The sequence below is a fragment of the Mauremys reevesii genome, linkage group 2 (genome assembly GCF_016161935.1).
Source record: "Mauremys reevesii isolate NIE-2019 linkage group 2, ASM1616193v1, whole genome shotgun sequence".
Lineage (NCBI taxonomy): Eukaryota > Metazoa > Chordata > Testudines > Geoemydidae > Mauremys > Mauremys reevesii.
This window is the reverse complement of record NC_052624.1, coordinates 29,451,083-29,463,793: the sequence shown is the minus strand read 5'-3', so window position 1 is coordinate 29,463,793 and position 12,711 is coordinate 29,451,083. Positions and strand designations below refer to the sequence as shown.

The window sequence follows — 12,711 nt, the reverse complement described above, 5'->3', positions numbered from 1 at the left end:
TTAAAAATAATATTTTCTTTAGTTTCAGCACCAAGGCTGAATGGGGTCATAGGCAACATTTTTTCCCAAACGTAATATTATGTGAAAGGTCACAGGCAACATATTTTTCCAAACAAGTAAAAGAGGGCATTGTGTGTTTGTTTTAGTAAAGTAATCCTATTTTGTAAATTGGTTGAGTCACAATCATATCTACCCAGCAGTAAAACTCAGCATCCTGAGGCAAACAGCCTTAAAATAAACTCAGAATAATCAGTTTATTGCAAAGTAGGATGTTAAGAACATAAGCTACACCTGACAGTTTATGCCATTGGGCTCTATTCCAGGAGAAAGTGGGTAGAGCCACTGTTGACCTATTTCTTAATCCATAAGTAATTGAAAGCACCTTGAGGAGTAGAGGAAGCATTCTCCCCTTCCAGCAATAGCAAGGATCTCAGGGGAGATGCTGGTGGTCTAAATGTCCCCACAGCCGAAAGGAATCATACAGAAGGCACAGCTGGCTCATTCCCTTTTAATAAAAGGATAGCTATCTTATACACAACATTGATTCCTTTTCCCCCCTGGCAACTAGAGTTGGACTTTTTTTTGCCACTTTCAGTTCACTCAAACATCTATTTGATGTCTGAAGATTTTTTCTGAACATTCTGTGATGCATAAACTTCATACTTACTGTTTATTTAGTATTTGAATGAACAAGTTTTTCCTATGAGTATGGAAGAATAGTAACTGAGGAAGTCCTAATGCTAAGAATGGCTGTTGCAGAGATAATAAGAACAACTGAGAATGTAGGCAAAGGCCTCAACATTACTATATCATCATGAGATTTTTAAGACAAAAAAAAAATAATCACATCACTAGATTCATGAAAAATTTCTAAGTGATAAACCATGATTAATGGACTTTCTGCTTTATTGCCACACTCCTCAATCCCCTCCTCCAGAAACCAATGTTAGGTATTTCTTAACTCACTGGTTTAGACATCTTCGCTAGTAATTTATTCCATAAATTTATCCTTTGGATTAAGCAGTTCTCTATTTACTTGCAATTTCTTAATTTTAGATGGGTTGGGTTCTGTTAATTCTTTTTAGCCTTTTCCAGGGTTGCATGGAAGTGCTTGGCAGAGTCAGGACTGGAACTTAGATCTGCTTACTCTTAGCCCTATGTTTTAGTCCATCTTCTCCTTTAATAACCCAACTTCCTCTGGGTATGGCTACACTTGCAGCCGAACAGTGTTGCCACGGGAGCGCTCCCGCAGCAGCGCTTTGAAGTGCGAGTGTAGTCGCGGCGCCAGCGCTGGGAGAGAGCTCTCCCAGCGCTGCACGTACTCCACCTCCCCATGGGGATTAGCTTACAGCACTGGGGCAGTGTTTACACTGGCGCTTTACAGCGCTGTAACTTGCTGCGCTCAGGGGTGTGTTTTTTCACACCCCTGAGCAAGAAAATTGCAGCGCTGTAAAGCGCCAGTGTAGCCAAGGCCTCAGTCTTCCATCTAAACTTAATTCAGTGCCTTGCAAGAGGTCCACTTCCTAGACACTACAGTGCTAATAAGCGATGGTCACATAAACACCACCCTACACCAGAAACCTACTGACTGCTATACTTACCTACATGCCTCCAGCTTCTATCCAGACCACATCACATGATCCATTGTCTACAGCCAAGCTCTTAAGCTACAACTGCATTTTCTTCAATCCTTCAGACAGAGACAAACACCTACAGGATCTCTATCAAGCACTCTTAAAACTATAGTACCCACCTGGTGAAATGAAGCAACAGATTGACAGAGCCAGAAGGGTACCCAGAAGTCACCTACTACAAGACAGGCCCAACAAAGAATACACACCACACAACAAAAACACCAACCCAAGAACCAAACCTGCAACAAACTCCAGTGCCAACTCTGTCCACATATCTATTCAAGGGACACCATCATAGGACCTAATCACATCAGCCACACCATCAGGGGCTCGTTCACCTGCACATCTACTAATGTGATATATGCCATCATGTGCCAGCAATGCCCCTCTGCCATGTACATTGGCCAAACCGGACAGTCTCTATGCAAAAGAGTAAATGGACACAAATCTGACAGGAGGAATTAAAACATTAAAAAACCAGTAGGTGAACACTTCAATTTCCCTGGTCAATAACAGACCTAAAAGTTGCCATTCTTCAACAAATTTTTTTTTTTTCAAAAACAGACTCCAACGTGAAACTGCAGAACTGGAATTAATTTGCAAACTGGACACCATCAAATTAGGCCTGAATAAAGACTGGGAGTGGTTGGGTCATTACAAAACCTAATTTCCCCCATACTAATTTCCTCCTGCTGTTACTCACACCTTCTTGTCAACTGTTTGAAATGGGCCACTCTCATTACCACTACAAAAGTGATTTTTCCTCCCTTGGTATCCTACTGTTAATTTAATTGTCTCGTTAGACTGACCTCCCACTTGGTAAGGCAATTCCCATCTTTTAATGTGCTGTGTATTTATACCTGCTACTGTATTTTCTACTCCATGCATCTGATGAAGTGGGTTCTAGCCCACGAAAGCTTATGGCCAAATAAATTTGTTTCTAAGGTGCCACAAGGACTCCTTGTTGTTTTTATCAAAACTTAAGTTATTCATATCTGTTATCATCTTTGCTACTCTCTCTCGCCAAGGCTGTGATACACTTTCTGAAGTTTGTTCATATACCATAAACACAGCAATATCGATGGGATCTAACAAGTGCATACTGTTTCTCCCACTACCCAATTAAAAAAAACCCCAAACACCACCAATTTTGCCTTTTACTGCTGCTTTGTACTTGGCTGAAGATTTTAATGACTCTTCCACAATAACTCCCAATCCCTTTTCTGATCAGTATGCTGGATGATTAGTTTCTCACTCCTTGACCAAATTTTATATATTTTAACTCTGATCTGAAATTTATCTGCTGGTTCAGTGACCAAAAGACCAGATTTTGAATCTGTTTTCCCCCAATCCCCACATTTGCTTAGCCTTCAGCATGAGTTCTTAGTTTCAGTTCTGTAATTCATAATAGTTTTATATTATGAACAGACAGGGGTGGCTCTAGGCATTTTGCCGCCCCAAGCACAGTGTTTTTTCAAAAACCAGTAGGTGAACACTTACTAGGCATTTTGCCGCCCCAAGCAAGCCCCATGGTTTTCCGTGGCTTCGGTGGACCTCCCGCAGGCGTGCCGCTGAAGGCAGCCTGCCTGCTGCCCTCGCAGCGCCCGGCAGAGTGCCCCTAGTGGCTTGCCACCCCAAGCACGTGCTTGAGGTGCTGGTGCCTGGATCCGCCCCTGTGAACAGAGGTATTAAAGCATACCCTTGATATTTTTCACTTTTAACCCCTTTCTACCCTGAACTGTGTCTATGGCTACATTGTGTCTTTCTCCTAAGCCTGTTTTCTGTTTAACGCCTCACTTTATTACCTCTCATAACTCTCTACCTTAGCCATTAGTCTCTGATATGTTTGCTTCTTTTTAATCCTTAGAAATCTTATCCAAATCCAGTGAATTAAATAACATCTAAGGTTTTTGGTTTTGTTGCTTCCTAGATGATGCACATTATTAGGATCTGGTGTTGTCTGCATTAAGTTCATTTGATTCTCCTTTCCCCTTCTCCCCCTCCCCTCCCGCCCTATGTCCATCTAAAAAATGAATATAAAAATAAGCAGATTCAAAATGTAATAAAGTTCCAGTTAACTAGAGTATCAAATGTGTATGGTACCTGCATGAAGGAACTGCTTCAATGACAACCACAATAATCTAATTTATTTTTACACTTAGATTTTTACAATTTATTTCAGGCTGCACTTTCCACAAAAAAATTCATATGACCATTTTTTACTTGTAAATTGAGCATATTTGATATATAAACATGAAACCCCATAATGCCATATTTAGTCACTTTCCAGAGTGGAACCCCCTTTAAACGGTTTATAGGCCATGAGTGAGCCACATCTGTCTCCTTATCTCAAGGCAGAACATCTTTAGAGAACTCCTAAAATACGTGCATTCTCAAAAATCTCCAATGCAGCCCTCCCCAGCACCTTTTTTACCACCTCCATACCAGTTTTCAAACTAGGAAACCAGAACTGCATGCTGTACTCCAAATGAATTCTAAGGGCACCATTATCTGCATGGATATACAGTAAGTATGGTCTTGTGTATACACAAATCCTTGTGTACTCCGTAGCAAGTTGGACCTAAGGCCATGTCTACATTAGTGAACTTACAGCTCTCCTGTCAACATAATAAAACCACCTCAACAACCTGTGGTAGCTATGTCAGCGGGAGAAGCTCTCCCACCGACATAGTGTTGTGCACATGAGCACTTATGCTGGCAAAACTTGTCTCTCTCAGGAATGTGTGTTTTTTCCCCACACACTTGAGTGACATAAGTTTTGTTGACATAAGTGGTAGTATAGACATGGTCTTGTACTATGGCAAGGAAAGAAAGCTACGCTTAAGTGAAAAAAGAGCTTTTTAATTAAATATAAAAATGAATAATACAGTCAGTATAGTAACCTCTTATATTCAGTTTGTTACTTTGTTTTCATGTTCTCTGTTCCTGATATGCAAACATTTGGTTTTTTGTACTGACAATCTGGAACTGTATTGTAGAAGTTGGTGATGGTGCGGAAGCTGGAGTTTTTTGATAGCTGGGATGGAGACAGTTAGGAGGACCCAAGAAAGCATGTGAGATAGTTTGCTTTTCTGGAATAATCCTTAGCAGGATGTTTCTACTAAAAAGATCAGCAGTGAAATAAATAAAATGTAAGCATGTAAGTACTTAATCTAACACCTGTAGGCTTCAGGGTTCATATCTCACAAAGAATGAGGCAACTTACATCTCTCAAAATTATTGTTTCAGGTTGTCTGCAGACTCAAAGATACTACTGGATTTGTTTATGCTCAATTCATGTTTTGAAGCTTATTTTCATAACCATAAATGCTAAAACATTTTAATAATAAAAGCTTGGTTTTGGAGATGAGTTATGTGACAAAGATGGATCTGTGGCAGTAGAATCGTGGAATATAGAGGGACAGGGCCCTGTTTATACATGCTAGGTGAATCATGGAATATAGAGGGACAGGGCCCTGTTTATACATGCTAGCTGATAGTGTGCCTCTACCTTAGTTTTATTACAAACTAATTCCCTAATTTACTTCAGTATTTCATTACTATTCACTGTCAACAAAAGCAACAAGGAGTCCTTGTGGCAACTTAGAGACTAAAATTTATTTGGGCATAAGCTTTCGTGGGCTAGAACTCACTTCATCAGATGCATGGAGTGAAAAATACAGTAAGCAGTATAAATATTACAGCACATGAAAAGATGGGAGTTGCCTTACTAAGTGGGGAGTCAATGCTAACGAGGCCAATGCAATCAAGGTGGACGTTGCCCATTTCTAACAGTTGAGCATGACAGAAATTATCTAAAATTCTTCTGCCTTTTATCTGGAGCCCACAAAAATATGATGAAAGTGAATCTTCAAATATCTCTAGACACCCAGAGAATGCCACAGTGCCTTTTTAGGGCTTTTGGAATTGGGACAAATATTAGGAACAGAGGACCTTGATACCTTTTTAACCTCCTCTGCACTGAACCCCTCTTCTCAAATCTTCCCTGAAAGAAATGTATATTTCCTCTGAGCCTTTTCTTGCTCTTTTCTCTCCTGGACCTGCACCAAGGGGAGAAGACTGATCAGCTCCAATAATACATAGGAGGGGCTTTTTAAGAGGGCATTTTCACAAACCAGGCCCTGAACTTGAAGATTCAGGAATTGAAATGCACCACTATACACTATCAGGAGGTCATCTCTGTCTAGAAGGATGAGTCTTCTTCCTTAGAACAGGTGGAGTAGGTCTGTAAGCCACCCCAGAAGTATCCCAGGCAGGGTTATCACTACCAGAAAACTCCTCCCTCTTGGCCTTAAAGACTTTGCAGATGATGAGGAGTGGAGAAGAGGGAAGGCATATCCTCATGCCATCAACCAGCTGATCACAAAGGAATCCTGGAGTCAGCAGTTCCAAATCCAACTATCTGCTGCAGTAGGGGTTGATCATTTAGATTGGACATGCATACATCCAGAGATGACAAACATAATTATTGCTATCCACTAGAAAACTTCTTTATGGAACTTCCATTTGGCTGGGTGGTTCTAAGTGCAGTTGAGCCAGTCAGCATGGATAGTGAGGTATACAAAGTGCCTTCAGAGATCTGTAGTTTCTCTCTGCCGAGTAATACAGTAGGATGGTATACTTCAGGAGGTGCTGGTTCTTGGTTCCTCATAGGTGATTCAAATAGACTACTACAACCATATTGTCCAACCCCATCAGGACATGTTGCCTTGTAGATTGCCTCAAAGAATGTCTGACTGCCCAGAGTTATAATAAATTGATATGAAACATCATTATTTGTGGGCCAGGCCCCTGAAATAATCTTGTGGGAGAGTTAGTACTCCATCTCCTCAGGCTCGCACTGGAGTTGATGGCAAGTTGCAGGGAAAAGGAAAATTGTGCAGGAGGGACTGTTTTAGGAAATTAGAACTGTCCAGCCACCAGGTCAGAGATATCTTCACTGACATGGGGACCTTCAATTTGATTTCATTGGTGGTTTGAAGCAACAGGAGGAACTGTTGCAGGAGCTGAGAGCCACTGACACCAGGACATCAGGTCTTGGCAGCACACCATGGTCTCCAGAAGGCACATGTAATTCCTAATAGGTGTGTGTCTCATATGCCGATAGGCCCAGATCTGCATCTTCAGCTTTTTAATCCCTCCTGGAGATGGCAGCGCTTTCCTGTTATTTGTGGTTATCACTGCTCGAGATGGGTGAACCTTTGGGAAAGGATCAAGAAGCTCTTGTTCTGATTCATTATGAGCTTCAAATGGGCAAAAATATTTATTTAACACATCATTGGCCTCCTGGAGGAACTGGACTCACATGAGCAAGTCACCCAGATAAGGGATTATGCGGTTGATATTACTGCCATCATCCTGAAGAAGGTCCAGGAGGCAGAGGCATGCCCAATGGTAATGCAATACGATTCACTGAAGCATAGCTGTCTGACAGAGAACCTGAAGAAACTTGGATGATCTGGAGCTACGGTGATGTGTAGATGCACTCCCTTGAAGTCAATGGATACCAAGAATTCCTCTTCATTGGTCACTGCCAGGATGAATCACAAATTTTATATTAAGCCATTAATTGGTTATGAATTTGTTAAACCATATCAAATCTAGAATAACCACAAATAATTGGACCTCTTGTGGGTTACAAAATATCTTGAGTAGATCACTTTGCCCAACAGGTCTAGGGAGAAAGGTGTGATGGATCCAATCTAGAGAAGATGGGAGAAGGTTTCAGCTACTTCAGCTCTTGTCTAGTCTGATGAAAGTAGAGGATATCTATTAAGTAGTGCTCCTGAACTACTCAAAGGATCTATGCATCCAGTCTGATGCTGGAGCAGACATGCAGGAAATCCTTCCTCCTAGGATCTGCAATTGGGTAAAGTATGTCCTCCTTTACCCAAAGTTAGGATAAGATTCCAGTTTGAAGTCTGTCTTTCAAAAGGACTACTTGTTGGAGCTTGTCACTGTTGCACATGTGGTAAACTGGAGAACACTGGTGAAGAAACATCTTCTGTGAGACGAGGAAGGAGCAGAAATGGAGTCTTGCTCAAGTGGCTTCATAGAGTAGGGAGAGAGGTTTCTTTTTCTGAAAACTGTTGAGAGTGAAATCAAGGAGTCCTGGAATGGACCCTTAAGAGCCAAGAGTCTGAGCTGTGAGGACATGTCCTCTCTCCAAGGAAGAACCCAGAAAACTGGGTGAGGTAGCACCGAGGAAGTCAGGATGCTGGCTCTTACCTGAATGGAGTCTTGGGTCATGTTGTTTGCCACTAGAAGACACCTGGAGAGGTTCCTATGGGCCAAATTTTGGGAGATGGTGGAGAGATCCCAGTCAGATTGAATTTGTTAAACTGAGCTTAGAGATTCTTGTCCAACGTAGTCTCAAGAAAGTCTCTTAAGAGAACTGAGGAGGAGGCTGTAGATGCAGAAGATCAGGGCCCTCTCTTAGGCTATTTTGTGGGAATGGGCATTGAATAAGAAGGGCATTCTCACAAAGACGGAGCAACAAGGCTGGATAGGCCTCATTAAACTAAGCTCTGGGCCCCCACTGAATGGAAAGAGGGCAAAAGAAGAAACAAAGATCCCTTTCCTGCATCTTTACTTGGAATTCATCCTCCTCACTGTCCCCTTGCTGGCTTCACTGAGGCAGTTATTAGTCCTACTGGGCTGGGAAGAATGGAGCATTCATCTAGTTCCCACCTGTAAGCATTCCTTTGACCCAAAAATCAGGACTGTCCCTATAAAATCAGGACATCTGGTCACCCTAGGGATAGCTCAGTGGTTTGAGCATTGGCCTACTAAACCCCAGGTTGTGAGTTTAATCACAAGGGGCCATTTAGGGAACTGGGGTGTGAAAAAAAAAACCTGTCTGGGGATTTGTCCTGCTTTGAGCAGGGGGTTGGACTAGATGATCTCCTGAGGTCCTTTCCAACCCTGATATTCTATGTCTTCAAGTCAACATTGGGCATGGTCACAATATGCAGACTGGCCACACTATGGACTGAAGCAGGCAGAACCTTCTTTTGACTGCTTCTGCTCTGTGATGAATCATAGCCTGGCTGAGGTAAACTGGAGCACCTCTGCTGTCATCCTGGCAGGAAACAACTGGGGACTCAAGCCAGGAGAAGGAGGATTAGATCCAAAATCCTCCAGCAGCACTCCTTGCCTGTCTCACAAAACGAGGAACAGCCAATGTCTACAAGGGCAGAAGCCACATCTCAGAAAACTCATCATAAAGTATAATATAGATAATATAGTAGAAAGCTGATTTGTTGACTTATTTTTGTTAAATGCAGTTGCTGGTGGTAAGTAGGATGAAATTTGCCCATTTTTTGGGTGTAAGTTAAGATTTCATTTAAATAAAAAAAAGTTAAGTTTCTAACTTTTCTGAAGGTGACCAGATGGCATACAGTTGTCCTCTGTCAACAGCTATAAACAACAGAGATATAAACTGCCTGTATTCATCTCAACAGAGTGCTAACTCTAAAATCTGCCACTATTTGCATTAGTTCTACTTCTCAAAATGGCTATATATTTAGGGGTTCTGGAAGGCGGTAATATCCACACCCTTCCAAAACCTTTATGTATTTTAAGAATTGTCAGCAAGTATGAGAAATTTTTTGGCTACAGACTTACTGATTATTTGTCAAGGGTTGATTTGTTACACACATAGTTATAAAAAATATTCTTGAATGAAATTACATTTAGTAAATTTCTACTGCAGTCTACACATGATGCAAATGAGTACTTATAAAGTCATCTCAAAATGTCCATTGTATATTACTAAAACGATGGTGCAGCTGTATTATTTACAAGATGATTCATAATCACTTTTCACTGATGCAAGAACAATAAATAACTCTGCTTCTGCTGATCTCTGGCAGCAAAAAGGCCATCCACAGGTGAAGTCTAAATGATGCAAAGTACCAACAATCTTTACTAGCTCAGAAGGCCCAGAACAGATTAGTGCAGCCTCAAAAACAGAGTATTATATCTAGGGAGGCTAAAAGATGCACTGATACAATATTCTGATTTCCAGCCTGTGCCAGTGGGGCATTTTTGGAGCCTTGACTGCTGCGTAAAGCTGACTTTTCCTGGCAGAAGCTCCAGGGGAGCGCAACTGTTTGACCCCTGCTCACTATCTCCTGGGATGCACATGTCCCTACTGAGCAAAGGTTCAGACTGCACTTCCCTGAGCCAACCAGTTAGGTGGCTTTGTTTAAACTGTCCATGTGTAAATTATAATCACAGGGATGGTCTAGACAGTATTTGGTCCTGCCATGAGGGCAGGGGACTGGACTCGATGACCTCTTGAGGTCCCTTCCAGTCCTAGAATCTATAAGTTTCTCCCCAAATTAAATATCTAAATATATTCAGATTATTGGAAAAGACATTTGGTAAGTAAATGTGTTTTAAATATGCATTTAGACCTTTAGATAAAAGTTTAGAGGATCAGTAAAATTCTGGTTAGAGGGACAGAGAGACTCCATTCTAGAAGATATATTTGATAAAGTATTTCTGATGCAACAATTTTATAATTTGTAAATGTGACAAGCATCAAATTTATTATTTAAAACTGTATATACAAAGCATGTGCATAAGTTATAAACAGTCAATTACACAAAAATATAAATAGGCAAATTCCTTTAAAAAAATCTTTATTGTTCTCCACACCTAAATGTATTGGTTAACCTGTTGAGTTTTCTAGGCTGTGTTCTGATTATTTCAAACCCAAACAATGAACTAGTGGTTTAAAAACATGTTATTTTGATTCATCCGAAGAAGTGGGTATTCACCCACGAAAGCTCATGCTGCAAAACATCTGTTAGTCTATAAGGTGCCACAGGATTCTTTGCTATATCTAATACATGACTATCTTCCCACTGAGCTTTTAATTTTCTTATAAGCACAATACAGAGGTTTGCAGATAACAATGCATGTCTTTTGTGCCCTATAAAGATTTGGCTATTTGCAGTCTTTTCTGTGGTATAAGAAAAAAATAAATGTAATGTTTTTGTCTACTCCTGCTCTAATTGCAAAATAGAAATTAAACAAAGCAAAGAAAACCATAAATCCATCTGTTTCAGAATTTGGAAGAAAACTATTGTAGGTTTTACATTCCATATAGAAAATATGGACATTAAAGTAACAACGGGCCCAAGCCCTTATTCATGAACAATCAAACTCCCAAAGACCTCACTAGAAGATTTGTATGTGCAAGGAATAGAGAAATAGGGCCCTTAATATTTAACTATCAGCTATGAAAATAATGCTAACTTCACAACTGGCAGACAGTGGACTACTATCACTGTAAATTTATACCAAAACCTTCCCCAAAGTATGTATATGTAAAATGATTTCAAAGATTTTCATTCGAAGCCACTGCAAGATCATTTTAGGGGTGGGGCTAAAATCTTATTGAAGAAAAGAAAACTGATCTAGAGAGAGGATTAAAAAAAACCCTCCCTTTTCTCATTACACAAAAACGCAAGAGGCTGTGACGAAATGTTTGTTCCGATCCATAGTTCACCCAATATCTAAATAACACAGTTTAACGATCCCCTCCGACTAAACTGCTCCTACTTTGATAAAAGAAAATGAAAAGATACAATAGATCAAATCTTGCCCCACCTTCCCACCCCCTTTCTCTTAGTGAAACGGACATACATTGTTTAAGAGCACCACAGCGCCACCAACACAGATCAATGCAAAACAAAAAAGATCTCCCACCGTGTGAAAAAAAATGCGCCTAGAAAAATGCCAAAAATTACAAAATGTCTCCCAAATGCACCTTCTCGGAGAAAAACAAGACATCTCTGTGAAGTGTGGCTAAATAGGAGCCTTTGTATAAATATGGCTTTAAGCTGAGTGCTGTAAGAGAGCTCATTTTCAGATAAAAAGGCCACTGTTTAGAAACAGACATAACAGGGTTTATATTAAGTTATGTCAATCTCCACCTTCATATACCAAGGGCAGTTTTTTCCCCCTGTAGTTTGAATCAAAGTAATCCATCAAGAGCTACCAGAAACGGCATAATAAACTAGTTTAGCTACAGCCACAATAAATACATTAAGATAATATATCCCTATATAAATTAGCCAATCCATTATATTTATAAATTGTGTGTAGATAGATATAGATATATCGATGCATTTATCACTCCGTACAAAACAAGTCCATCTTAAAAATATTTGAGTTCTCATACACCTCGCAATAATTGAAGTGCCGTTTGTGCTTCAAATATATTAAACCTTAAAGACGGAAACAAAACTGACTGTCTTTTAATTGTCGAAATTAACTAGACAGTGTTGGGTGGAATACGCACGAGATCAAAGGTAAAGAAAAACACAAAGATACATTTTGTTCAGTAACATAACGAAAATCCTTTATGGTAGATATTAATCGCAAAAATGTAGCAACAAATATTTTAATTTTTTTTTTTACAAACTTACCTTTAGAAGCGGCAGAGATGATAGTCCTTGCAAAATGACTGTAACAATATAGGCTGTATACTTGTTCCCCTACAAACAGCCATCTCCATGCAGCAAAGCGATATCCAAACATCTTTAGAATATTTTGTAAATAGAAAGTGGTACTTTCTTCCATGATCGCTGGTTGAATTAAGAGGTTTTCCTGAGGCTCTGTGGGCGTTTGGAAAAATCGGAGAAATATCCAAAAAAGATTAAAAGCAGCAGGAGCCAGAAGACTCTGGGGTTAACAACTTTGTAATGGCAAACAGGCGTGTTCTGATTGGTTAGGAGGGCAGTGTCCCTACAGTCTGCACTATCCCCCGCTCTCCCCCTTCTGCAGCCTGGAAAAAAAATGCAGTGTGCCATTTTACACTTGAATTTTAAACACACAGCCAACAAAATCACCAAAGTCTATGCTTGATATTTAGTGACAATGCAAAACAAGAAGTTATTTCAAGAGTCTACATTGCTATTTCAGTAAAAAAAACTCTTTAAAAAGCCCACAGAAATAATTCAGTCCTTTTCAGCCAGAGGCTTTGCCATTTTTCCGTCTACTTCCCTTAAGCAAGTTTTTACCAAGAAACACATTAATCAAC

General features: G+C 40.2%; 1 protein-coding gene across 1 annotated transcript in view; it reads right to left on the bottom strand.

The window, feature by feature from the left end:
* The window catches only part of EPC1 (enhancer of polycomb homolog 1), a 102,376-nt gene extending 90,015 nt beyond the window's left edge, over nucleotides 1-12,361 (bottom strand). Inside the window, exon 1 of the mRNA XM_039522277.1 lies at nucleotides 12,098-12,361. The gene's annotated coding sequence lies outside the window, so the exon portion shown is untranslated. The remainder of the gene's footprint in view (nucleotides 1-12,097) is intronic.
* Nucleotides 12,362-12,711: the final 350 nt, after the last annotated feature.